We start from the raw sequence: 27,043 nt of genomic DNA, 5'->3' as shown, positions 1-27,043 counted from the left end.
TGACTGCCTCGTTGGGGGAGAGCTTACTGGCTCACGCTGCCTGAGGTCTCTTGTTTTTGTTTGAAATGCTCTCTGGGCCCCGAGGAGGCCGTGTGATGAGGCAAAGACTGCAGGAGTCTGAGGTTACTCATCAGGACTGGGAAGCCAGACAATTCTAAGACGCAAAGATATGCATATGCCTGTGTGTACGCCCGAAAAAAAATACGTAAGCATCTCGCTGCGTCTAGCACAGTGCACTTTGCAGAGTGGGGATGCTCGACAAATGTTCATGGCTTGCTTGAATGTAAAACATAATTTTATACGTCCAAGCGAGGGGGTGGGAACTACGGGAGAGTTCAAGTGCATTGGAGGAAAGATCCTTGCTCATGTGCAAATGCATTCCTGGAATGCTCCATTGAGCCAGCCCAACGGCATCGTTTTACCAACAAGGAGAATGACACCCAGAGAGGGGCAGTGACTTGTCCAAAGTCACACAGCAAGTTGGTGGCAGAGTGAGGCCTAAACCTGGGGTCTCTCCGGTTTCGTGGCTGGGTGCTCTCTCCAGGGATGCTCCCTTCTTTGCAGTTGTCAGCCTTGCAGCCCCTGGAGCAGCCCAGGGCGCACAGCCAGGGTGTGCTGCCTGCCTGTCAGGTGCATGCTGGGAAAGGCCAGGGCCGAGGAGGGTTTCCTGGCTGTGCTTAAGCCGGGACAAGGTGTGGGAGGCAATGCCCACAGTAGCATAAGCTTCAGAGGCAGGTGGATCTCGCCCCATGCTGGGGCAACCTCTCTCCAGAAGTGGGGCCCCGGGTAGCTCAGGGCGTTAATCTCCAGATCTGTAAAACAGGGAGAATGACAGCATTATCTTCAAGAACTGCAGGGAGTAAAAATGGCTTCCATGAGTCTGTAAAGCCTTCAGTAGAGCATTTGGCATACAACAAGCGCTCAATAAATGTTAGGGAGGCAACACAGGAGAGAATGCAGTGAGTGCCTGCGGGGGAGGTGGGGCACTGGACTGGGAGTTGCTTTTTGTCCTTGGCACATCTTTAGACAAAACCCTCTCATTCCACCAGTTATTTGTTCCCTCTGATCCACCGGGACCCCTCTTCCCTGCCTCTCAGGGACCAGTGTGGGCCCGCACCCAGCCTATCTGCTTCTCCCTCTGGGCTGCAAACTCCCCACAGGACCCCAAGCCCCGGCCCACATTTCACCAGCCAGCAAAATGCAAATGTCATTAGCGCTCTGCAAGCTGGTGAACGCTAATGTCACACCAGACGGCAGCCAGCGCGTGAGAACTGGAGAGGGGCGGGTGGGGTGGGACAAATCCCCAGGAGAGGTGGCATTCTCCGCTTTTTCCAAGAGGGTCTGATAGAGAAAGAAAGGAATGGCTGCAGGAAAGAGGTGACAGCGGAGACTGTCTTAGCAGCATGCTAAGTGAGGCCTAACTGCGGCCGCCCGTGGTCCCTGCTCCAGCCCCATCCGGATGGCGTGTGTGTGTCAGCCTCTCTGGGCCTCCTCCTAATACCCTTGATGAAGTGGCTCATCGGGGGTGACCCCCAGCCTCCATCTTTCGTTTACACCCCAGTCCATGCTCCCTCACACCTATCAGGAGAAGCAGACCACCCACCCCATTAACAGACCCATGGCTGGGGGGTCGGGGCCTTCATTCCCAGGAGGTGACAGCAGGAGGCCCCATGGACCTGCAGGCAGCAGTCCTGGGGTGCCATCCCAGGATGTGAGCACTCAGGCACACCTTCTCCTCCGTGGGGCCCTGGCTTCTCCCTGTGAGAGGGGGTGTTGGACCCGCCACCGGTCCCTGCGGTCTCTCGGGGCCAGGTCTAAAGCCAGGGCTCTAATAACTCACAGGCAGAGACACCAAAATAAGGCCCCTCCTCCCCCAATGTCCTGATGACCCCAGCAGGCACATTAGGGCTTCCTGGAGTAGAGGGCAGACGTGTGTATCTGGAGAGGAGAGAGGGTGCTGGGGCCAGGGTGAGCAAAGGCACCGAGATACCCAGACTGGGGCCTCGGGCAGAGTAGGAAATGAGGTGGAAAAGTCCTGTGATCAGCGCTTTACACTGAACGTTGGTAAAATGTGGACAGTGCTCCCTTGCCCTGGGCTGGCCCTGAATGCCACAGAGAAGACATAGGCATTTTCCTGAAGATCACAAGCAACATGAGCATTCACTCATGTTGGTGAGCATTAATTAAACACCTGCTGTATATCCAGTACGCAGAAGGTGCCAGGGATGAGTGAGGCACAAATTACACCTCCAAAGGAGCTCACTGTTATGGAGAAGGGAAGGTTAAGTGCCCTGGTTTTCATAGTTCAAGGAAGCTGAGGAGGCCTCTTCACTTGGTTCTGAGTTCAGAGAAGCGAGGAGCCCCTTCTTTTTTGAGCCCCGGGAAGGCTTTCTGAAAGAGGGGGCAGATTTGAACATACGGAGAGGAGAGGAAGACATTATGGGCAAAGGGACCATGGTGAGCAAAAGCATGGAGGTACCCACGTATGGGGTGGGTATCCAAAACCACGAGCCAAGACTGCCTAGGAAATGAGACAGGGAGGGAAGGCAGGGCTGGAGGGGTAAGGTCCTTGAATGATGCTAGGCTAAGGATGAGAAACTTCATCCATAGGCAATAGGGAGCCACTGAAGGTCATAGAGCAGAGGTATTCTCCAGGTAGATAAAAAGTAGGAGGGAGCCCAAGCAAGTGGAAACAGATGAGAGAATGAAAGGAGGATGGGAAGGGCCTGGTGGTAGAGGTGGAGAGTAAAGAGATGATGAAAGGGTGGGTGGGAGAGGGAGACAGATATCGGGGGAAAGATGATGACTGGACTTAGACATGTTGGGTTTGCATCCCAGCTCTACCACTGTCATCAACTGTGTGGCCTCAGGCAGGTCACTGAACCTCTCTGGGCCTCAGTTTCCTTCTCTATAAAGTGAAAAAAAAATAATAAAGCCACTTCCTAGGGAGGTAGGACTCAACCAGACAATCTATACTAATAAAAGGGTAATATGCTAATTAGACAGATAGACCAGATGTCTTCTGGACGTCATTCCGGATGTCCTTCCTGATAAAGCTGGGGCCCAGGTGAAGCCACCCAGGGTCCCGGGTGCCTGCGGCCAGAGGGAGGGAAGCCTGGGTCCTGGTTGCCTGTGGCTGGCTGGAGGACGAAAGCCTGGGTCCCAGGTGTGGGGGCTGAGGCAGAGGCAGTTAGGGGCAATCAGGCAGGCAGACAGAGTGGTTAGGGGTGATCAGGCAGGCAGGCAGGCAAGCGGTTAGGAGCCAGCCATCCTGGATTGTGAGAGGGTGCAGGCTGGGCTGAGGGGACCCCCCTCCCATGCACGAATTTTGTGCACTGGGCCTCTAGTATGATATATGAGAAACACTTGAAACACAGTGAGTGATTGTTGGATGCTTACTTTCTAAAATGTAAGCATTTATTGCTTTTATTAATCAGCGGTGCCCTTCCCTATTGCAGATGAGGTGCTGCAGCTCAAGGCAAATGCCTGGCTGGGATTGGCACCGCTGGGCCTCAAATCACAGGAGAAACAAGTTATGAGCAAATAAAACTGGGATGACTCAGAGAAGAGACTCAATTTTAAAATATTGCTTTTAAAAAGGGCTGTTTTATGACTTTTGCACTATGCGCTTATTAAACCCAAGCTATAAATGTGAACTAATAAGTAAAATGAGTTAAGTTAATGAAAAAAGTCAACCTTCGGGATAGATCGGTATTACCTAATGGCAGTCCATAAACATAAACATAAAAATTTAAAATACAAGAATGAATTGCAATGCCCAGCAGCTCAGGGATTCTGCCGTTTCTCTGTCTGAGAAATAAAAGCTATTGATTTTAGCTTGGGTTCTCATTGCTCATGAGTGAGTCTTTGAGAAGTCATAAAGGAAGGAATTATTTCTGATTGTTTACTCACTAAGGACCGGATGTATTGAATTTAAATTGTCTCCGATTCCTAATTAGTGCAAACCAAAGTAGGATCTGCATATAGCAGATCTGGAAAGCCCCTTGGAGGCCGCTAAGCTCGGTTTTCTTTGTTGGATGGACCTGGAACCTGAGGGAAAGAGGAGAGCAACTTGACCAACGTGAGCCAGTGGGTGGGATCCAAGCCAGAACAGGGCTCCCGCTCCCTCCCCGAGTCCCGCTCTGGTCCCTGGAGCCTCTGGGATCAGACCCTTCAAACCAGGCCTAAAGGATATGCGGGGGTATTAGGTGAGCCTCAGAGCAGCTGGCTGCTGGGAAAAGTAACCTGCCCAGGAAAGGGGCCTAGAAGCAGATGGTCTAACACGGATTATTACACAGTGAGTTCTAAGACACTGCAGCACGCGGTCCTGTATGGCGCCCTCGAACCCTATGCCAACCACTGGGCCAGGCAGCTCAGCTGGGAAAGAGATACACGGGAGGAAGGGAAGGTTCTGTTCTGAGAGGGGCTTCAGGGTGGCACAGCCCCGGGGCCAGCTCAGTTCCTCCCTGTGTCCCAGGGGAGGATGGGGACAGAAAGACCTCAAGGTCTGATAGGGAAGGGAGGGGTCTTAACTCACCCAGGCGCTCTCTCTCTCTCTCTCTCTCTCTCTCTCTCTCTCTCTCCATGGTGACCAAGGAGCTTTGCACGCGTGCATGAGTGCATGTATGTTGAGCTTCAGCCTGCACACGATTATGAAGCAGATGTTTAATTACTACCTGAGTGTTATTAATCAACACGATTGATACACAACCCATACCACATAATTACTTTGCAATTACACCAAAACGAAATATTTTACTGCTGAGGGTTTGCTAATTACCCGGCCTTGCCAAAGGACAGGTATAATGGGCAGCAATTTTTCTTCCTTCCTTTTCTCGCTCCCCTCCCCTCTCATTAATCTTCTGGGCTGGTATGCCCACCACCCAGAATGGGGAGCCCAGGCAGGCTGCCGCCTCCTCCGCAAGGCGCTGCTTCTGTACTCAGGTCGGTTTTATTGTGAACCCTAACTCGTCCTGCCCTTTCCTCTCAGCTCTCCAGCATGGAAAAGCATGTCCTTCCCAGAAATAAAGCCCACCTCCTGCAGGCCTGTCACGGAGAGGCATCATGGGGCAAGGGTCACTAAATGGAGACCCTGGGAGGTCCATGGTTCCAGTGAGTGGCACAAAGGGGCTTCACACACCTAGGCTATAAGGTGCCACAGTGGTGTTTTCTTCCTGATTCTAAAGTAAGGGATTAGGGGGTCCACTGGAGCTGCATCCTGACCCCTTTTCTGGGCCCTGCACCCCCTCCTCCCTCAACCTCAGCAGTGCTGGCTGCTAAAGGCTCCACCTGCACCTAACCCTGATCCCCTCACACACATGCACACATTCCCTCCCACCTTAACACACAGGCACGTGTGCATGCACATACGGCAAAGCCTGGTGCTGGATTAAAACAATAAGGTCAATAGGTTGGGAACGCTGACCAAGAGGCAGGACACCTTTGTTCACAGCTCCGCTGTGTGCCCTGGGCAGGCCAGGTGCCCTCTGGGGGCTTCTACCTTCTCCTCTTGAAAATGAGACAGGTATTCAATAATCTTCAAGCCTCGAGTGAAAGGAGGGGCTCAGTCCCCACAGATGGGCACAGGTGAGGCGAGGAGTCCCAGGGATGAAATGACCCGTGCCTGGAGAAAACCAGCTGGATGCAGCTGGGGCGAGAATCAGGGTCTGCTGCACCTGGCCTCATCGGTGGGTGAGGCTGAATTTAAGTGCCCACCGTTATGTGACTTTGGGCACCTCTGCGATCCTCTCTGGGCCTCAGTTTCCTCACCTGCAAAATGAGGACAATGCCACTTCTCATTCTGAGTTAAATGAGAAGACAGGGGAGCTGCCCAGCATGGTCTGCCCCTAGTAAACCTCAGTAAATGGAAGCTATTATTAGCATTATTAGCATTGCAATGATAGCTCCGTTTACAGCCCCGGGGAAACCCCAGCCAGCAGCTCACTCACCCCTCAGTGCTAACCTCAGGTGGGCAGGGACCCTGGGAAGTGGTTTGCCTTCATCCTGGTCCTTGCCCGACCCTTGGCAGCCCCAGCCCTGAAGGGGGACTTTCCTGACCATACCCAGCCACACTCAGACACGGCTCTGAAGTGTTGACATTGTTAAAAAAAAGAGACGACGGGACCAAAATGGAGTCACTGGTGCTAAGCCACATCAGCAAACCAGACTTAATACCTAACCTAATTCGTTTCAGCCTCCCCCGGAATGTAACCTTAACTGGTCAGTCCGGAATTTCCTGGTCAGCTCTAATGAGATAATCCCCGAAGACCCCTTCCATCCCACAGAGGAGGGTGACCTAAGCCTGGAGCTACCCACTCTTTGCTAGAAATTTCCTCTTCTGCCTATAAAAGCCTTCCATTTTGGATAACTCCCGGGCGTTCCTTTCTAACTGCTAGATGGATGCTGCCCAAATTCATGAAGAAGATCTTTAAATTTACTCAGTTAATTTTTTTTTGGTTGTTGTTAACCACCTGAAGATATTTTTTCCTTTGCTTTCCAGAGATAGTGGAAAAGGAGAGAGGGAGGGGGAGAATGACGGGAGAGGGGAGGAGAGAGAGAGAGAGAAACATGGATGTGAGAGAGACACATGGATTGGTTGCTTCCAGGGCCAGGGATCAAACCTGCAACCCAGGTACGTGCCCTGACCGGGGATCGGACCAAAGACCCTTGGGTGTGCTGGGCCCACCCTCTAACCACTGAGCAACACCAGCCAGGGCAAATTTTGTTTTTTTTAACATCAGTCCTCTGAACAAACAGTAGAGAAAGGAACCTGGCATCAGGGGTTATAATCTCACCCGAAATGTGTCATTTTTTGTAAGCAGCGTGTATCCATGTATCCTTACTAAATAACAACGGAGTAAGTCAATCAATCTCTTGGGGACAGACACTGTGGGGAAATCCAGGGCCTTGGCCGACCCCAATGCTAACGGCTCCAGCTGTGCTCCTCATTCCTCTCTCCTGGCCCTGGGACAGGGACTATTAGAGATCACGCGGCCCATCTCCCGCCTGTGGGAGGGAAGGAGTTCAGCCGGGCCAGGCCAGGCCAGAGAGACCTCATCCTGGGATGTCTCCATGCAGATGTGGACGGTGAGAGCAGGAAGCCTGACTCCACCCACCCAACAGGTGCTGAGGGCCTACTGTGTGCCCGGTCCCACAGAGCTGCTGTCCACGTGGCATCTGATGCATCTTCGCACGGACCCTACTCGGGAGGGATTGCTAAACAGGGAGCCTGGGAGGGCAATGGTTCCAGGAAGTGGCACAGAGGTACCACAGCCGGTGTTTTCTTCCTGACTCTAAAGTAAGGGGTTGGGGGCACTCTGGGGCTGCACCCCCTCCCTCATCCTCAGCAGTGCTGGCTGCTAAAGGCTCCACTTGCACCTTCTCCCCTGGTGCCATCTGGCCTCTCCCCACATCAAAAGCCTGAGACTCTCTCCCTCTCAAATGATGCTCCTGGATGCTGGCTCCTCTCTCCCCTCTCCCACTCCAGATTCCTGTTATGTCACAGACTTCGCAGCTCAGCCAGGTGAGTAACAGGCAGAGAATGGGAATTTTTATCTATTAATTTGATTTCTGAACCCCTGCTGCTTGCCAAGCCTGAACAGCTCCCCCAGCAGGCTGCGGAAGGAGGGGAGAGAGGGGGGCAAGCAGCAAATGGGGACAACTACATCAGCAGCCGCTGCAGGCTTCCCTGAGGGTGAGGGCTGCCCAGTGGGGCTGGGGAGTCAGTCTCCCTGGAGCCAAAAGCAGGAAGGAGGCCTGGTTCTCAGGGCACCAGCCACCGGCTCACACTGCCCCATCTCTCACAGAAAGAGCCCACTGCTTAGGTGCAGAGCCCAGCCAGCCAGTACAGGGGACCCTTGTCCCCTCAGCCTTCCTTCCCACAACCATCAGCCTCTTTAACCTGGCCTCTCCCTGAAGTACTGTGAGCCCTGGCTACACGGGGAACTGTTATTCACCTAATCTTCAAATCTTTTCCCATCCACCCCGCATGAGGTAGCTATTGCTGTCCCCCCTCTCCCCTCCCCCTCCTACCTCCCCCTCCGACCTCCCCCTCCTCTCCCTCCCACCTCCCCCTCCTCCGTTCTACAGATGTACAAACTGAAGTTCAAAGAAGTGATGTGTCCTCAGCAAGTTCTACATAACATCGCCCCATGAGCCTGCAATTCCACTCCTAGGCATAGACCCCAAAGAACCGGAGACCTGGACTAAGCTGCCTGCACAGGCCCTGCGCCCGGCAGAGCTCCTCCTGCTGTGGCATGGAAGGGAGGTCACCTCCCCCGACAAAGGGCACTCTCCTACCTGTTTTCCTGCAGGGCAGGAAGCCTGTCTTGGTTCACAGTTTATAATAAATGCAGCTCCATTTCCTCCCGGCACCCCCTCCCCCCCAGAGCCGGCCGTGTCTGTGAAGTGTCTGGGGCTCCGTGGACCAGCCAAGCCCCGACTGAGTCTTGGTGTTTTACTGTCTGAGGCACCTCCACTGCCAGATTCCCCAGGTCAGGAAGAATCAGGAGTGCTGGCCTCTTCGGAGATGGGCCCCTGCCAAGTGCTTCCCCCCATCAAACCACAGACCTACCCCAAATCCCAGCTGCCATTCAGGAAACATACCATTAAACACCTGAGCTGTATGTTGGGGGTGGGGGCAGAGGTGTGAACCAAAAGGCCTATTCGCTTCGAGCTGGAGTCACTCAGAGTGATTAGGATTCTGCCACTTTCTGTGAAATGCTGGACACGTCATGTAACTCCTCTGAGCCTCAGTTTCTTCATCTGGAAAATGGGATAATAAGAGCACCCATACACCACAGGGCCATTGTGGAGCTTAAAGGAGATGGTGTGTGTAAAGCGTTCAGCACGGTGGCTGGCATAAAGTAAAGGTTCCAGCCATGCAGCTATTATAGTTGTTGTTATTCTTATTTTACAGATGCAATAACAGGCCTAGGAAGGCCACTAGGAGAGAGCCAGGATCCCCAAGCTGATAATGTACTCCTCTCGGCAAGTCCAGGTTTTAGACAAGACACAGCCAGTGCTGCCTGACAAATACCCCTGGGTCTGGCATGTTAGCCACTGGGTTTGGAAATGTGTGGACTGCGTGCCCTGGGGAGTGTCAAGGAGACAGCATGGAGGGTGGGAGGCCAGAGGGCTGAGAAGTAGAAGACTCCCCCGCTTCCTGGCCAGGTGACCTTGGGTGAGTCACAGATCTGGGCTGCTGCCCGTGCGGTTCTCTTGGTTTGGAACACCATACCTTTCTCTCCCCATCGAATGAACTCCTACTCACCCTTCAAGACCCAGTTCCCATGTTGCCTCCTTTGTGAAGCTTCCCCTCTGCCAGGGAAAGGCGGCCACTATTCTGCTATGCTCCCATCGCAATTTCTTCATCTCTGCAAGTTCCATGAGGACTGTGTCTGGTTTTCTGGTTTGTTCTTTGCAATGTCCACCAAGCATCACGCCTGCCATGTAGTAAAAACTCCCTGAATGATGAATGCCTCTATTACTGCACTCTTGCATTGGACATTGACCAGAGGCATACATCTTACTCACTGGACTTGGAATGCCCAAGCACAGGACGCATTCAACAGCAGCCCCTGCCCAGGACTGGGTCCGTCCTCGGTAAAAATCGACAGGACATGATCTCTCTAATAACTGTTGCCCTGCTTACTTCACTGCCTTAAGCTAATGAATATGCAATAAGATAACCATCAGGGAAGCACTTTATAAATCAAAGGAATTATATACATGTAAGGTATTGGCATTAAGAATAATCCCAAACACCAGATACTGCCAACCTTTTCCATAGACTTTTGGAAGAGCTTTTGCATCTGCAGTGGAATGTAGCTGATGATGCCAAGAAATCCACTTCAAATAAAAGAAGGCGGGTAATTAGGGAACCTCCCTCCAGGGAAGGCGGAGAGACAGGGACTTCCCTGATCGGCCTCAGTTTGGCTATTGATGGTGAGACATGATAAGGGGCAGGAGGTAGGGAACTGGAACCTCCTCTCCCACTGACACCCAACGCAGAAAGAGGGAGCTTTGGGACCAGAGAAATCCAGTCCAGCCACTTGCCAACTTTGAGATTTTGGGTGAGTCTATTGTCAGGTGGGAGAGGGTGTGGAGAGGTGGAGGGGATGGTGCCCCCTCACTGAGTGGTGGTGAGCATTAGGCAATGAGGTAGTCGGATGTGAGAAGCACCAGGCCTGGCATGAGGAAGCTCTCAATAAACCTTTATTCTCTTTCCTCACAAACTATCCTTGGACACAATTAAGACTGAAAAAGTAAACTACAGACTGGGAGCAACTAGAACTTTCATACAGGCTGTCAGGACTGACCAATGGCACACCATGCTGTTGGGCAGCGTGTGTTAAAGCTAACCCTTTGCCTCCCCTGTGACGATTCTGCATTTCCACTCACAGTTACAGTCCCAAGAGAAATGCCTGCACATGCCCCCAGAAAGACATGGCCCAGAATGTGTGCTGCAGCCTTATTCATAAGCACCCAAAGTGGAAACAACTCAATGCCCAGCCAGGGAAGAGTGGATAAACTCATATATATGTGTGTGTATATATATATATATATATATATATATATATATATATATATATATGTATATATGTATATTAAAACCTAATAATAGACAAACATGTAAATTGACCATCCCTCCACTGTGTTCACCAGCCAATCAGGAGAGTATGCAAATTAACCCAACAAAGATGGCAGTTAATTTGCATACGTAGGTGCGAAGCAGCAGAGTGAAGACTGAAGGCTCTGGCCAGAGTGAAGGCCTGGGTCCTGGGTGTCAGAGGAAAACCAGCCGGCAGCCAGGGGAAGGGAAGGCCTATTGCATGAATCTCTTCGTGCAACGGGCCTCTAGTGTGTGTGTGTGTGTGTGTGTATATATATATATATATATTCATACAGTGGAATATTACACAGCAATAAAAAAGAACAAACTACTTCTGTATGCAACAATATGCATGGCTCATAAAATCATGTTGAGCTAAAGAAGCCAGACCTAGAGGAATTCATGCTGCATGATTCCATTTACACAGAGCTCAAGCTACAAGAACAATGGCTTGATGCTGACAGAAGCCAGAACAGTAGCTGGCTGGAGGGGGTGGGAAAGGAGAGTACTGACTGGGCTCTTGGATGGGAATGGTCTAGATTTTGATCTGGATGGTGGCTACTCAGTATCTAAAAAAAATCACTGAGCTGTACACTGGAGATGGATGCCCTGAAATACCCACACACACAACACACACACATATATTATTCCTAAATAGGATTTGTAAAAAATTACTAGAGTAGAGCAGGATTCGATCAGACCATCTCCAAGGTCTCGCAGCCCTACCATCTTATGATTCTCGGAGCCTGGAGAGTGATTCTCAGGCTCTAGTGCTGGAATTCGGGGACTCCGCTCAGTTTAGCCGTGCTCTTCGCTCTCACGGCATCTGGCTTGTCTAGAGAGGCCCCTGCTCCGGCTCACTCCCCTCTCCGATTTGGTGTCGATCTATCCGCCACTCCTGGTCTCATCACCCCATCTGTGAAAAGAGGCTCCTGCAGCCTGGACTCCCCGCTCTGGCTCTGCGGCTCTCATGTGTGAATTGGGGCGGAGGTCCCTGCCCAAACTGCAAGCTGTGTCCTGATCCAGCGGGTAATTAACGCGGTGCCTCTGCACACCACCGAGAGGCATGATGTTGAAACAGAAACAGAGCCTGAGGTCGCTCTGCCCAGCAGAGACTGCCTGCCCCTCTGGGAAGCAGCCAAGGAGTGGAAAGAGCGCTCTGGAGCCAGCCTGCCCTGGACGGAATCCTGCTCCATCCCAGCTCAGAGCTGGGTGCCCTCAGGTGTGTGAGTTGTTTCACTCCTTTGAACTTCAATTTTCTTCTCTGCAAAATGAGAAGAACAATTCCCTCACCCCCAGGGCTGATAGGAGCATTGAGCCAGATCACCTACAAAAAGGGATTAATTCCCTCCAAGCACTGTGCAAATGTTGTTTCATCTTTTGATGTCTTATGACATCCAGCTATTACAATACCAACTTTCCCTAAAGCGGGAGACACCTCCCCCATGAACCGGGCAAGTCTGCCTCCCCCACCCTCACTTCCAGGTGACAAACCTGGAGCCTTTAGGGAGCCCTCTCCACGCAGTCTCCTCAAGCTCTCAGCAGTGACTTCTGCATCATCATCAGCCCCATTTTATAGATGGGCAAACTGAGCCTCAAGTAACCTTGCTCCAGGTTCCCTGGCTATGGGGGTGAAGTTTTCTCCCTGTGGAGGACTTGGACAAGGTAGCACCTCTGTTTCCTGTAGCGCAAAGCCCAGGTGGACCTGAGGCAGCTGTGCTCTCCGGAGAAGTCCTGGCCGTGGGCTCCGGTCACTGCTCTGCAGGCACTGAGGATGGCCGTCCACTCTGAGTTGGCCCCTGGGAGTGTGCACACAGAACAGGGAGTGTCCTTGGAGTACAGGCCGCAGCTCCAGGCCCCAGGGAACCATGCTGCCTAGACAGCCCCCCAAATCAACAAAGCGGCTCATCTAGGCTAGATAGACAGCCACTGGCTCCCTCTGCCCTCCGGCTGCTCCCCGCTGGCCGAAGTGCTCCCGAGCCCTAAATGGCCCTGAGCATCTGCCCTCTCCCATCACTCTGTCACCCCCCATGCCTCATGCTTAGTTCTGGTGGTGCCAGTCTTGCTCCAGGAAGCAATTAGACAAGATGAAGGGGGCAGAGAGAAGGTGGGTGGTGGCGGTGATGAAGGTTTGACACCTGAAAAACAGAGATCCTTGGGACTGAGAGGTGGGTGGAGAGAGGGAAGCAGGCTAGATGAGAGGGGAAGAGCAGAGGGGCTTGGAGTAGAGAGCAGATGTGCAGGGGGACAGAGAGAGACGCCAGGCCACACAGGAGAGGGAAAGAGATGGAGGTGAGTGCTGTGACTATCCCCATTTTTCAGATGAGGAAACGGAGGCCGGAAGTTTAGCAGTATGCCCGAGTTATAGGATGAGTAAGCAACTGAGTGGGATTTGAACCCTTGTCAGCCTGACACCAAGCCTGCAAGCCCGAGCCCTCTCTGTGTGACTCCCCAACCCCTTGGAGACATGAGAACATGGAGGGAGGCGTGCTGGGGAGATGCATTTAGTCAAGGACGGTGGGTGAAAACTCCTTGTGGGGCCTTGGGTTTCATCAAAGCAAAACAAAACACAAAACACAGACTCATCATTTGCCAATTCAGACACACACAGTGTGATCTGAAACCCAACAGTGGGGCGGCTCCCTGGGGCTGCTGCTTCCTTTCCCGGAGAAGAAACCCAAGGAGCGGAACCCGGGGCATGAGCTGGAGAAGAGCAAATGATGGTGTCCCAGTTACCCTGTCTCCCCGTGTGTCCTTGGGAAAGAGAGAAAAAGAATGGTGAAAAGTCCCCCCTTTGCTCCTGGCAATCTCAGAGGTACTGCCTGGGTGTAAGCCTTGGGGACAGAGCAGATCCCCGGGCCAGCGTGGCTGGGCAGAGGTGGGCAGCAGTGATTAATGATCTGGCTGCTGTCAGAAATTCCTTTGCAAAGGGAAGCCACACCTGCTATTTACTTGCCCAGGAGGCTCTCTCTGGGTGGTTAGGGGCAAAGCGGCCTCCTCTGCTACATGGGAGTGAGCACTTAATTGAGGATGATCAGGAATGCGGGGTGGGGGGCGGTGTAAAACTATTCCCATGCAAGTCCCCAGGTCCCTGAGACCAGACAGTAATTTCAAAAGGAAAAAGTCAAGGCTCAGCTGAGGTGTGTATTTAACTCAGTGTCTGCACTTAGGCTGGAAGGGCCAGCACCTTCTCTGCTCCACAGGTTGGCCTATCTGCCCCCGATTCTGCTTCCCGGCTGGCCACCCTTCTGCGTTTACAATAATCTGCAGTGAATTTAGCCACTGCAGGTGAGCTCAGCCTAGTCCAGCATAGAAGAAAAAATCATTCAAATAACTGTTGGAAGGCATGAAAAGTGGTCACCAATGAGGTGCTGTGGGTGATAACAGGAAGGAAGGACTAAGGCTGAAGGTCAGGGAGGGCTTCCTGGAGGAGGTAGAAGGTAACACCCGTGGCATTGAGACATCTACTGTCAAATGAGAGTAATTATCTAACAGTCACCATTTGCCTTGGGCCAGCATGGAGCTGGCGGTTGTATTTAGTTTCTAAACATCAAACAAATCGAGCAAGGTCTTCTTGTTATTCTGCATTATAGATGAAAGACGGAGTGAAAGACGGAGGCTCAGAGAGCTTAAACTACTTGCCCAAGTTCACTGAGCCAATAGGAAAGAAAGCTGGGATTTGAACCCAGGTCCACATGTCCAGCCAGGACCCTGCCCTGACCCTGAGTCATGGACAGTCAGGCACAAGTGAATAGTAAGAAGCAGACAAGCTGCTATGGCGCTCGAAGTTGGGAGAGGGTATTTTTGTTGGAGCAGTGAAGGCAGGCCTCCGGGAGGAGGTGGAGGTGACTGTATGGGCAAAGGCACAGAGAGGGGGTGCAGAGTGGTGTCGGTGAGCAGCCTCATTTGGTAGATATCGAAGAGGCACTGTCAGAAAATGAAGTCCCAAGAATATTTAGGATGTTCACACCCCTCTCTGTAGAAGGCACAGAAATGGCAGTGAAGACTGACAGGGAAGCCATGGAGGTTTTCTGTACTAAGTGTGTCTCTGCAGCTGGTGGGAGCTGTCAGCTGAACAAGGAGACAGGCTGCAGACACTGCAGGGCCAGGGATCTCTGGCCTAAGCCCCTCTGCCTTGGTTTTCTCACCTGCACAGATGATCTTCCCTCCTAACATTGAAGAAGATAATGAACATGAATGTGGCCAGACTGTGGCTGGTACCCAATTGATGGACAGTAAATATTTCCCCTTCCCTTTCCTGTCCGGCTAAACTAACACAACCATTCATTCTCCAATTGGCAAATAAATATTGAGTAACACCTCAATGCCAAGGGCAGTGCAATACACTGGGATGAGATGGTGAGCAAACCAACATGGTCCCTGCCCCCTTATTAAATAAATAATCCAGCAAATAAATCTATAAATCCCGTTTGAAATATGTGCCATGAAGGCAATAGAGTACAATGAGAGCGTAGAGCAAGGGCTCCCCAAGGAGATGTATCTGAGCTGAACATTGAAGAATGAGAGGGACCTGCCAGGTGCAGAGAGGGCTGGACAAGCACTCTAACCAGAGGGAACAGCCTATGTGTGGCTCCAAGGCAAGAAAGGGCTCACACTGTTCTAGGAACTGAATGGTGTGGATGGTGTGGGTGGGCAAGGGGAAGGGGGTGATGTGACCTGGTGAGGGGGGGCAGAGGCGGACCATCAGAGGAGGGGTCACTTTTTTCTAAGAGCAGTGGGAGCACAGAATGCTGGGAAAGCTATGGTTGATCCAAACTGCCTTTTTCAAAAAGTCTGTGCTATAAAACAACAAGATACTGCTGCAAACCTATTAAAATCCAAACATCTCAAAACCCCCAAAACTGGGAACACCCAATGCTGGCAAGAATATGGAGCAATGGCGGCTCTCATTCGTTGCTGGTTGAAGTGCAAACTGGTACAATCGCTTTGGAAAATAGTTGGTCAGTTCTCACAAAAGTAAACACACTCTGACTGTAGGATCCAGCAGTCATGCTCCTTGGTGTTAACCTGAATGAGTCAGAAACTTGTGTCTTCACAAAAACCTGCACATGAATGCTTACAGCGGTTTATTCATGGTCATTATTGCCCAAAACTGGAATCAACCAAGATGCCCTTCAACAGGACAAACAGAATAAACAAATGAATATTCCATTCATATAAGGGAATATTACTCAGCAAAAACACGAAATGAATTCTCAAGCTAAGCGCATATTGCTTAGTCAAAGAAGCCAGTCAGAAAAGGCTACATACTGTATGACTCCAACTATACAACATTCTGGAAAAGGCAAAATGATGGAGACGTAAAAAGGGCAATGGTTACCAGGGATTCAAGGGTGAGGGAAGCGCGAATAAGCAGAGTACAGGGGATTTTAGGCCAGTGGAACTATTCTGTATTAAATAGCATTAATGGACATAGTCAGTATACATTTGTCAAAACTCACAGAATGTATGACACAAAGAGTGAACCCTAATGTAAACTATGGGCTTTAATTAGCAATAATGTATCAATATTGGCTCATCAATTATAACAAATATCCAAATAATACAAGATGTAAGTAATAGGGGATACTGTGTGTATTGGGGGGCGGGTGTGGAGTAATTGGGAACTCTGTGCTTTCTGATCAAATGTATTGTAAACATAAAACTGCTCCAAAAAAAGTAAAGTTTATAAATTAAAACATAAACAGACCTTTAAAAAAAATGACAGGGCTGTCAGAGAGAGACTGGATTAGTGGGAGTGGCCTGAGAGATGGGGAGACCAGTTGTCCAGGTGGGAGATCAGGGTGGCTTCCATGGAGGCAGTGATGCAGAGAAGGAGGTGGATTCAAGAGTTATTTAGGAGGTAGGATGAACAGGACCTGGTGATGGGCTGGCTCTTGGGGGGAGAAGGAGAAAGTCAAGGAGGACTCCCTGGTAATGGCTTTGAATAGCGAGTGAACTGAGGCTCCATTCACTAGTCAGACTGCAGAAGGGGAAACTGGGTGGAGGCGGGAGGGAAGCTGTGAAGTCAGTAAGGAGCCTGTGGGAAATCCAGACACTGGGGATGTGGGCCTGGAGTTTTCTAGAAATTCAGGAATCTCCCCCGGGTGGGCTCCCTCCCAGCTGCCCACTTCCTAGTGATGTGACCTGGACCAGTGACTTAACCGGGATGGGCCTCACCCTCCTCATCTGTAAAATGGGGACAAAGTCAGCCCTACCTCACAGAGTGTCCTGTGGATTAAAGGATCACGGGGTCATTTGTAAAAGCTCCCACAACAGCTTCTAGCACATGAAAGTGCTGGATAAATGTCAGCCCCCCTACCTGATGGCATCTAAGAGTCCTTTGCTTTAGAGTCAGTAGAGATTTAAAAATAAAAATAAAACACCACAGGGAACTCTTTGCCCACCTTTAATAATCAGGGGCATCTAGAACATGCCTGGCCTCCCAGCGCTGGGCCCTGACTGATGCCCATCTGCCAAAAGGTAGTCAATGTCTCCACCCTCATCTCCACTTCTAAACCTTGGGAACACTCCTGCTACTGTGTTTCTGGCCGCACTGAATTGTGAGACTCTGTTTGGTGTCTGTATCCAGGCCCAGAGAAGAGTTGATTGAGAAGAGGGCTGGGCAGATGTTTTTTTATATTCCCAGCACCAAGCAAAGCCAAGCCAATAAATGTCTGTGGCGTGAATGAATGAGTGATAGCAGTGTCCCTGTGGAAGCATCAGGCATGCCTGTCCTTGCTCAGGCTTCTCCTGAAATGGAATAATTATCTCAACACTAACAGCACAATAAAAACCCCGGCACAGGCCCTGTGCGCGCAGGAAACCCAGCCCATGTTTACATGAAGCCTCCTCTTGCTGGGGTTTGAGGAGCCGGCCTCAGGAATCCTGGGCCCAGACGCTTGGGCCCTGGGTTTTATCTCCATGCTTTCTCCTTCCTCCCATTGTCCTGCCTGGCTTCCCACAACCGCAGGCCAAGGGTCCAGCTTTGTTTGCAGGTCACAGGGTAGCCCTGAATGCCCCCGAGATGTGAAGTAGGGCAGAATGGCCATGCCCCTCCTGGGTGACCAATACCAAGCCATGCGTTTTAAGTGATTTAAGGCCACAGAGAAACCCAACTCCAAGTGGACGGGCTTCTCTCTCCCTCTCTTCTTCCTCGCCCTCCTCCAGCTACTTGACTCAAATGAGCTTGTCTAATTGTCTGAAAGGAAGGTTTCCAGATCTTTCCCAGGTACCCTCCCCCTCACAGCTTGGTTTCCTTAGAGACTTGAGGCCACCGCATCCTCTGTCCCTGCCCCCAACCCAGCTGACTGGTGATCAGAGGCCCCCCAAAAGGCCAACAGATTAGCTAAGGTGGGGGAAGGCAACAATCACCACACCGAATAAGTAACCAGGACCAGTAACTTAGAAGCTGAATAATGACAGTTAGGAGGAGCCTGGATTGAGAGGTGCTGATCCACCCCGACCTAGCGGAGAGGAAATACCAAGGATAGACTGCAAAAGCAATTTCTTAGAACTCAGCTGAACTCAAACTCAAAGGCCTTAACTCCAGACCCCCAATTGTGATGTGAGGCAGGTCTTAACAATGAGGGCCGACCCTAGAAAGCAGGAGGTCGGGATGGGTGACCAATACCAAGCCATGCGTTTTAAGTGATTTAAGGCCACAGAGAAACCCAACTCCAAGTGGACGGGCTTCTCTCTCCCTCTCTTCTTCCTCGCCCTCCTCCAGCTACTTGACTCAAATGAGCTTGTCTAATTGTTTCAGAGAGTGATGTAAAATGCTGAAGACAAAAATATCTCCCAGCAATATCAATTCTATTCATCTTGGTGTGAAACCTAAGTCAAGACCTTTCATTTCTGATGATGTAATGAAGGGAGAGGCGCCCTGGATGCTACTAGCAACAGCTTGCTTTTTTTACTCAGCGTCAACTGTATGCCCAGAGCGTCCTGCTAATCCTCATAGCAACTCAGGGAGGGTTTTACTAAGACTCAGAAAGATCACAACGCTGCCGAAGCCATACAGCTAGTGGGTGACAGAGCAGGTCCTCAGACTCAGCTCCACCTGCTTGTGCCAACCCTGTTCTTTTAATCTCCCAAACTTCGTCTGGCAATACTGAATATTATACAATTGGGGAAACTGAGGCCAGGGTGAGTGACTTCTCTTCCTTTGTCCCCAGGAGCATGGTCTTCATCTTCAATTGGGGCCTGATGTGTTTTCAGAGTTAGACTGTGTCTCTACTGGGAAGTGCTCCTCAGGTAACTGAAAGGGGCTGTCATTCCAGGGCAGAGAATGTTGGCTGCCCCCAGGCACTCATGCTTCCTCCCCCCTTCAGAGTGAAGAGTTGTGGCTGGGAAGGGGCTGTCCAGATAGGAACTACATTTCCCAGCCTCCTTTGCACATTTGTGGCCATGTGATATGTTTTCACCAATGGGAATGGGAGTGATGTGAGTTTTTCCAGGCCAATATGAGGAGGAAGCAGATGAGCCCTCTCTACCATTTCTTTCTCCTTCCATGGTAACCTTAGAAGCCACATATAGAAGAGGGAAGGAACTAGGGGTATGAAAAGCTGCTCCTCACTTTCATTGAACTGCTGCTGAGAAATAAATGTTTAGCCACTGAGCTCCAGAATTTACCTCTTATGGCACCAGGCACTGCCTTAACCAATACACTAGTCTTGGGCTCTCAATGATTCCTAACTACCTCATCCACAACTATTCCTGAGAATGAGAGGAAAGAACCTGGCAACCCTGAGAACTCAGAGAGAAATTCGTTTAATCCATAAAACATTTACTGCGTACCTCCTCTCCCTGGCCCATCTCAGCAACATGGAAAAGTTCTCTGCTGTCTTCAGCCCTTCACTGCCACCCACAAGCACAGCGGTGACCCTCTCGCTTTCCTGCCTTCCTCATCCAGACTTCTCAAAGGAGCTGTCTACACCTCTCGTTGCTATTTCTACAGCTTCCACTCACTTCTCAACCTCTCCAGCCTGGCCTCCATCCCCAACATCCTAAGAAACAGACCCAGCAAAGGTTATCCTTTCTCCATTCCAGTCACAGTTTGGAGTATCTTAAATTCTTGGAACCTCAGTTCCTGTATCTAATGGCCTCACCTTTCAGAAGCGGAGCCAACCACACAGACTATCTACACAACTGACTCCTTCTGACCCTCACTTTTACCTCAAGGGAATCATTCAGCTCATTTCTAGAAATTTCTGTGGACATCTACAGTGTGCTAGACAACGTTCCAGAAGAGGAAGAGGAGGCAAAGAAGAAATAATCCCTGCCCTTGAGAAGGAAACAGCTGATTGGTGACATCTTGTCCACTGACCCAACACACAGGAGCCATCTGAAAAAGATAACCAATGTACTTTAAAAGAAAAAGGAAGGAAGGAAGGAAGGAAGGAAGGAAGGAAGGAAGGAAGGAAGGAAGGAAGGAAGGGAGGAAGGAAGGAAGGAAGGAAGAAAGAGAGAAAGAAAGAGAGAGAAAGAAAGAGAGAAAGAAAGAAAGAGAAGAATCCTGTGTTCATCTTCTCTTCTACCTTGTTTTATTATCTGTGATGCTCTAATTCAAAGCCAATAGCTCTCAATAATCCCCAATGAGACCTAAGGAAAGCCTTGGTCTTAACTTTAGCTGCATGCCCAGTGGTCCAGTATCATTTTAGTCAAAACTGTTTGAGCTTAAAAAAGGTTACATCCCCTCTCTGTGCTTCACTTTCAACTGTGTACAATGAGAGGGTTAAGCTAGATGCCTACTTGGGCTCCTTGCAGTTCTCAACATTTGTAACTCTAGGATATTCTCACTTGCTAATCAGACATCAGAGATGGCCTCGAATGTCCACCTAACCCTACTAATAAGTTAACATTCTGTTGAGTGCTTATCTGGTATGTCACAAGATTGAAGTCATTTATCTTTCATAACAGCCTTATGAAGTAGGTGCTATCATTTTATAGATAAGAATACCAAGAGGCAGAAGTTTCAGTCATTTGCCCAAGGATGCATAACCAAGTAGGTAGAACCAGGATTTGAACCCACGTACTGCTATGTTGGTACCTCCCACAGTCTCATCTATTTTGCAAAAGGCTTTGCCCATAGCTCCTGAGGAGTGGGCAGTGGACCATATGACCCCACATACTTGACACAACTGACTGGCCCAGGGAGGACATCTATGTCCAGGGTAGCCAACCCCTTGACCTTTAGAGTGTAAAAGGCATTCAGGCTTGCACAGGGAGGCTCAGAGGGCATGGCCGGTTGGCTGTGGGGAATTGAACTGAAACCTATGAGGGCTCAGTGTCCACTCACCAGATGGTCAAGGTCAAGATAAATGAGCACACCATGCTAGTCAACAGAAAGAGAGAGAGCAATAAGCCATCCTGAGAGAGCCTGACCAGAGAGAGAGATTTCTTCCAATGGCTTTCTGGCTCCAGAGGTTCAGAGATTCCCCCCATTTTTGTGCCTTGGATTTCCTTGAGCCCCAAGTGTATCTTGACAGCACCATCCCTTTAGTGGCACTAGGCCAGGTGGCCCTCTGTCCCCTGTAGCCCCAAGGAGCTTGCTGAAACCAGAACCTCTAAGCAAATCGATTCCCTGCCTCCTTGCCAGACACTTCACTGGGTCTGACTGCACCTTTACAAACCAATATGCTCCCAATAAGTAAGCCATTGGCTCAGGCTCTGGGTGTTTCTGTAATATAGAGCTCTGTGCTGTCACAATATTTACCGTAATAGGATTTGATAAGTAGAGCATTGGTGTGAGAGACAGTTTGTATAAACAGGAAAAAAAGAGAGAAAAGAGGTTAATAAAAAAAAACCCAAACCACTTCCCAGATCAAGAAAATGGAAAAGGCAGAGTGCATAACAGAGGGGAGAAAAGTCAATTAAATCATGATAATTACTTCCGCTGTTGTGCCCAAGAGCAGCATGAACGTCTATTAATTAGGATTTCCATGTTGACTGTGGCCGGTTGACTTCAAGGAGGCTGCCAGTGGGCTCAGTAATAACGTTCTCCTGGAGAGCAAGTGTGTGAAAATATTTTCACCCTGGCAATTAGCAATTTTAAAGACACATCCACACACACAAGGTCAGGTTCCCTGGGGTCCCTGTGATCGGCATGAAATGCAAGTTTCTGCAGTCCCCACCACCACCAACCCCCAGAAGTCAAGATATCCCAACCCCATCCTTATAATTACCTGCTCCTCTCAGGTCTCTAATTAGCACTGAGAAGCTTGCCGGGTGCAAATTCCTGAGCAAAAGCTCAAAACAGGAGCCTGAAGGAAGCAGAGGGTTATCTTGTCCAGACCCTGCCACTGGCAAGACCAGCCCAAACCACTCAAGAGCCTGTCTTTGGGGGATGTGGGAGGAAGGAGGTTCAGAACAAGTTGACTCCGTCCTCAGAACCAGATTCATATCTAGAAACCAGAAACATCAATGGCTTAGATACCAGTGAATATTCTAAACAATCCATAAAACCTCTACGATGATTTTCCCTGTTCAGACAGGCAAAGGCCCACAGTGTTTGCTCAAGAGGGGTTTCTGAGGCCGGACTCTGGAATATCGGGCTTGGGAGTGGTGTAAGAGATCACTTAGCAAAAGGGGAAACTGAGGCTCAGGGAAGCCAAGCCATGTGCTTTTAGTAACAGGGCCAAGACTCAGGCTGAGGCCTCTGAGCCCCAGACAGGGAGCTAGAAATTGATATTATTGGCCATTCTTGGACATATTATAAAATATATATGATATTATATATATATATGATTTTACTTATATATTTGATTTTGCATACATATAATGTCAATATATTAATTATTGCCAAATAGTGTCTGGCACATGAAAGAAGGTCAATAAATACCAATTCACTTCCTTCTCCCCTCCCCTGCAAGGATAAAAGGCAGGCATTGGCTGCTATGTTTGGAGCCCTAGGGGACTGGTGGGAGGCAGGGATGAGGCAGTGGGGAGGGCAAAAGGGATGGGGGTGCTCTAGCTGGGCCAGGAGTGAAGCGGGCCCTGGCCTCTACTCTTGTTTTTGGGGAGAGAGCAGGTAGACAAACACGGGACATTGGGCCAGCCACTCTTCAACAAAGCCTGTGCCACCCTCCCTGCCCACCTTGATCCGCTGGAAACAGAGAACCCAGGCGAGGAGTGGAGGGTGGGCCCTGCTGCATGCTCTCTGGCCAGCGTGTGTTGGCTGAGCCAGGAAATCCTCTGGCCTCAGAGCCCCAGGCTCTCCCTAGCCTCAGAACTGGAGGCAGAGGAAGGTGAGGGTCAGGGCCCAGGAGGGAGGATGTATAGAAATAGCGTCCCCTGCAAGGGCAGGGCCGCACTGGCAGGGCTCGCGGAGGAAATGGGCCTTCCTGTCATTCACCGTCAGTTCTGCAGGGGCCAAGTTAAACAACGAAGACTTGCCCACATCACACACCTAACAGAGGCAAAATGTGGACATCCTGACTTCCAGGCTGATGCCCCCTGGCCTCCTAGCCTAATAAACGCTTAAGGCCAAAGGAACAGATCTTAGTACTCAGCATGGAAGGGATCAGAGGTCTGTGGACAGACTGGCCAGCTTCCTGAATGGTGAGCTCAGCTACAGTACTCTCCGCTCTGGCCTCAAACATCCCATCTACAAAGTAGGAATAAGTGCAGGTACCTCTGGGGAACACTCAGGCTGTACGTAAGCTAAACACTGGGGGAAGTGCCTGGACCACAGTGGCTAAGGGTTCAGACCCAGGCCGGCCTGGTAACACTTCAGCTTCCAGGGCCTCACTTCCCCATTGGAGAAGTAGATGAGGTGGGGAATGGCCACCTCACAGGTGTTACACCTGAGGCACTTTGCATTGCAGCTGGCACATGGCAATTGCTCCGTGAGTATGAGCAGTGGTTGGTATATGAGTCCTTTTGCATCTCAGTGGTAACTTGAGTTAGATCCCAAGTCTTCCCTCCCCATAATAGAACTGCTCATCCATACCCTTGCCTCAACCTCATGTGGGCAGTGACTGCCCACCCCTTGACCTTGGGCCTGACCATGAGGCTGGCTTTAACCAATGGGACATCAGAGCAGAGGCATGGATGTCCCTGCATGTCCTTATGAGGGCCCCCTCATGCTCTGGTCAACTGCTGAGAGAAAATCAGAATAGCCACTGTCCCAGAATAAATGCAGAGAGCTGACCACAGGCCCCAGCAGCTGCTGGTTCAAGAAGGAGGAGAGACCCAGGGAGCAGACTCGACCCCGACCTGCAGCTGGAGCCTGGAGCCCACAGCCTGGAGTCCAGGGCAGACCAGCCAAGTTGTAGTCCACCCCACACCCTTGAACATAAAGATAATGTTGCTTTAAGCCACAGAGGTTTGGGGTCTTTTGTTACGTGGCATTATTTTGGTGACAATACCAATTTACTATGAGGAAGAGAGGCTAAGTGACCTGCTCAAGCTCATGATGCTGGCAGGCAGCAAAGTCAGGGCTGGAACCCAAGACAGCCCCCTTGAGCATGCCCTCAGCCCCCTCTCACGCACGCCGATGTGGGCGATGCTCACCAGGAGCTAAACAGGCCAACATCTGCCTCAGGTCCACACTTGCCCGAGATGGGGCCTTCACTAGGGTAGCCCCATCAGACTGCCCGGGCCACACCACAGCGCTGGCAGCAGAGCCCAGCTGGCCACAGGATCCCCTGCCCTGAAGGTCTCCCTCACCTGGGCCTGGGCACCCTGCTTTATCGCTTCACGCTTCCTTGTAGGGACAGACGGAGGTGAAACGCGGGAAGAGGATAAGCAAATAGCAGTCGGAAGGCAGGGCTGCCAGGCTCCTGCTGGGCCAGCCTGCCTCCTGCACCAGACAGTGGGCGGCTTGGGATCCAGATGATTCCAGTAAACCTACATGCACTTGGATTCGCAGGCGGCACGCACTGGAGACAGCAGGCTCCCGGGAGCAGGAAGGGACAGGAGAAGCAGGCAGTCAGCATCGATTCTCACTGACTCATTCCCCAAGTGATTCTCTGTCAGGGACAGTGTCCTCGCCTCCTCTGAGAAGCAGCTGTTAGAGCAGAGAGTGTGGTGTTCGCAGAGATGGGTTCCAATTCTGGCTCTGCCTCTCACTGGCTGCATGGCCAGAAAGAAGATCTTTGGGCCTCAATACCTGGTGTACGGAGAAAAGACTTAAACACCCACCCCTATGGTGGCCATGAGGACTTCATGGGTTATGAGCACCAAGGCCTGGTATAAACTCTAAGGCAGTGTAACATGTTCACTTCTGTTATGTTAGTCAGTGCCAGAGGCACACGCCGCACTCATTTCTGAGGAAAATGCACAGATGCTGAAGTTAGGTAAAGCACACGCCTATCCAATGTGGTCTCCTACCGATTTTAGTCATAAGTGATCCAAGACTGGCAAATGGGTGGCCTACGTGCAACTGTGGCAGACATCACTAACCGGTCTCAGCACTCTTTGCTGATCAACCCAGAAGGGGCCTTGGCGTCCTGCCAGCCCAGGGCACTGGCAGCCACTATCACAGGTCTGAAGCGGCACTGACGGGAAAGCCTCTTTATCTCCCTGTCTAGACTAACAGTCTTGTTTTACAGAGAGGCCCGGAGCGGGCAGTAGACTCGCACACAGGAAGGCCCGGCGGTCACTCAGGTCCCTAGATTCTGGTGCTTTCTTTACCTCATCAGCTTTTCTCACACTGATGTGGATTTTGTTTTCTGGATACACTTGGGGAAAGGAAGAGACTGCTGGTCTTCCCTGTCTCCTTAGTCTCTGACTCATGCAGTTCAGTAAGACCCTCCGTCTTCTGCTGCACTTCCCGCTCCCCAGCCTTCTCTGCTCCAGCCACCCAGCCTTCTTTATGTCCCTGAAACATGCAGTCTTGTCCCCACCTTGGTGCCGTTGCTAGCCCCTTTGCCTCCTAATGTCCCAGGGCTGATGGGCTCTCAAGCCCGACTCTCAACTGCCCCTCTTCGAAGGAAGTCTTCCCTGATCACTCGATCTGAAGTGGCTCACCCCTCGGCCCCATCCCTCCGGAACCTTCCTGCTGCAGCTCCCCCACTACCCCCATTTCCACCTCAAGACCTTGGCTCTGGCCATTTGCTCTGGCTGGAATGTTTTGCTGCTAGTTCTTTGCATGGCCAGATTCTTCCGAGGGTTCAGATCTTCACACAAATATCACTTCTTCAGAGAGACATCGTCTCTCATGTTATCCTCCTGGTTCATATCTTTGTATCACTTCTACTCCCTAAATTATTTTATCTACTTGCTTTCTTCAGTTTTCCTTTTATCTGTCTGCCCCACCAGAATTTGAACCCCATTAGGCTATATCTTGTAGGCCCTGTTCATAGTTTGTGTTTCGATCTAGCTGGTCTACTATAGTGGCCCAGTAAGCTATTGATGAATGAATGAATGAATGAATGAATGAATGATTCTACTGCTGACTCCCTGTGGGATCCAGTCCTCCCGAATGGCATTTCTCTCTGAAGCCCCAGTACTAACATGGGCGTGGTGCATGGCCCTGGAACAGATACTTTTGAAGTGTCTGTTCAATGAATGGGCTTCTGCTTTTCAGGCTCTCAGTTTCCACATCTGTAAAATGAGGCACTGGAGTAAGTCAACACTCTTCAAATTGTGCCCGGAAACCCCCTGGAGGGGGTTCCCACCGCTGCTTTGTTGCTGCAGGTTTTAAATAAGCAAATGAGCAAACACAAGTTTTCATGAAGTCGAGCCTCCTCCTGGTAAAGGTCTGTCCTTTCTATTTGGGTGAGGTGGGGACAAATCTTTCTTCGTGGTAATAATGGTGCTGGGAGATGGTAGCTGTCTTTTTTTTTTTTTTTAACATCCTTATTCTGCAACAGGAAGAGGTTGACAACCAGAAGCAGATGTCAGTCCTAACTTTTTTTTTTTTAATTTTATTGGAAAAGGAAATGAAGTCTGGGACCCTCCACCCTGGAGCTCTGCTGACATGCCACAAACAATGAGGCATTTTCCACCACACAATGAAGAATTAAAATGCCCTGAGGACTCCTTCTTTGCTTTTGTCTGTTTCCTATTTGGGGCTTCCTTTGAAAATGTGGTTTTGTAGCTTTATAAAGTTTGAGATCTCTGAAGACTCCATCTCCAAGGGCCCGTTCCCAGGGTCTCTTTTCCCATCTCCAGCAAGCTGCTCAGACTTTTCTCCAGGTCCAGGTGTGCTTTCCCCCAAGGTGTTCAGAGCTGGGCTGATGGATCTGGAGGACCCAGGAGGGCTCTGCCCAACCCAGTCCAACCCTGCATGATGGTCTGCCAGTAACCACGGTCCTCTGACCAAACACCCTCCTTCCCAGGCCTCTCAGAGCCAGGTTTTGTGCACACACACAAATAGCAAAATAGCCCTTGACGTGTGTTTGCCATGCATGCAACTGAGACCCTGCCAGTGTGAGTGGCTGTATCACCCCCATTTCAGCCTCGTTCAGAGAGACCCAGTGTCTT

At 50.7% G+C, this 27,043-nt stretch overlaps 1 protein-coding gene across 2 annotated transcripts in view; it reads right to left on the bottom strand.

The window, feature by feature from the left end:
- The window catches only part of TSPAN18 (tetraspanin 18), a 146,184-nt gene that overhangs the window by 46,370 nt on the left and 72,771 nt on the right, over nt 1-27,043 (bottom strand). The window lies entirely within an intron of this gene.

This window comes from Myotis yumanensis, unplaced genomic scaffold (assembly GCF_028538775.1).
Source record: "Myotis yumanensis isolate MYYU_CA2020_CCGP unplaced genomic scaffold, mMyoYum1.0.hap1 SCAF_10, whole genome shotgun sequence".
NCBI lineage: Eukaryota > Metazoa > Chordata > Mammalia > Chiroptera > Vespertilionidae > Myotis > Myotis yumanensis.
The sequence above is the reverse complement of the archived record's forward strand: the minus strand, read 5'-3'. Positions and strand labels throughout refer to the sequence as shown.